This window comes from Morone saxatilis, unplaced genomic scaffold, assembly GCF_004916995.1.
Source record: "Morone saxatilis isolate NCDOM2014 unplaced genomic scaffold, NCSU_SB_2.0 Contig9, whole genome shotgun sequence".
Taxonomy (NCBI): domain Eukaryota; kingdom Metazoa; phylum Chordata; class Actinopteri; family Moronidae; genus Morone; species Morone saxatilis.
This window is the reverse complement of record NW_023340268.1, coordinates 16,918,118-16,918,445: the sequence shown is the minus strand read 5'-3', so window position 1 is coordinate 16,918,445 and position 328 is coordinate 16,918,118. Positions and strand designations below refer to the sequence as shown.

Here is a 328-nt window from a genome sequence, read left to right as displayed (position 1 = left end):
GTGTGTGTGTGTTTGTGTGTTTCTATTCTGTGTGTACAGCAGGATTGGGGTGATGTCAACAATCATTACATGTGGTGATTTTCTTTGTATAATTTGCTAAAAAATAAAAACATCAGCACAGTTTTGTAGAAAATAGTTTATTTTTAGTTGCTCATCATGCCTATTTAGTTTAGCTTTTTTTGTAAGGCTCATTTAAATGTACAATTTTAACTTCAAAATGAAACCGGTAATTGTTTTTCTTTTCCAAGGAGTAATTTTCTACAAAAGATTTATTTCCGTAATAATATATTCATATCATAAAAAGTAAATAGTTCAACATTTTGGGAAA

At 28.4% G+C, this 328-nt stretch overlaps 1 protein-coding gene across 1 annotated transcript in view; it reads right to left on the bottom strand.

Moving 5' to 3' along the window:
• The window catches only part of LOC118343216 (tRNA dimethylallyltransferase-like), a 33,258-nt gene that overhangs the window by 20,710 nt on the left and 12,220 nt on the right, over nucleotides 1-328 (bottom strand). The gene's annotated exons all lie outside the window — the stretch shown is intronic.